The sequence below is a fragment of the Limulus polyphemus genome, unplaced genomic scaffold (assembly GCF_000517525.1).
Source record: "Limulus polyphemus unplaced genomic scaffold, Limulus_polyphemus-2.1.2 Scaffold207, whole genome shotgun sequence".
Taxonomy (NCBI): domain Eukaryota; kingdom Metazoa; phylum Arthropoda; class Merostomata; order Xiphosura; family Limulidae; genus Limulus; species Limulus polyphemus.
In genome coordinates this window covers 696,555-696,953 of record NW_013665817.1, presented here as the reverse complement: position 1 = coordinate 696,953, position 399 = coordinate 696,555, and positions in this window count along the sequence as shown.

Here is a 399-nt window from a genome sequence, read left to right as displayed (position 1 = left end):
CACCTGAATGAAATAAAGAAAGAGGAAATATCAAATGTGACTTTGCGAATGAATTAATGAGTTTAGTTTAAGAATATTCGAGAATATCAAATACAACTTTGGGTTCGTTAACATACTTGTTCGTAGGGCAAATTGTAGACTTTTCTCGAGAAGTCTAATTTCGGCATCAAGACAGTGATCTTCATGAAAGTATAATGTTGGAATTTATAGATGAAATTTAATTGTTAATGCGACCTACTAATGTTATTAATGTTATGAAATTGTTATGACAATTTCACAAGGTTCTTTGCCCAGGATATTTGATTGTTCAAGATGCTAAGAAATAAAAGTATAGGTGTGATTGTAAAAATAATCAGTAAAGAAAATGCAACCATCAGTATATTTGACAACTTTAAACGA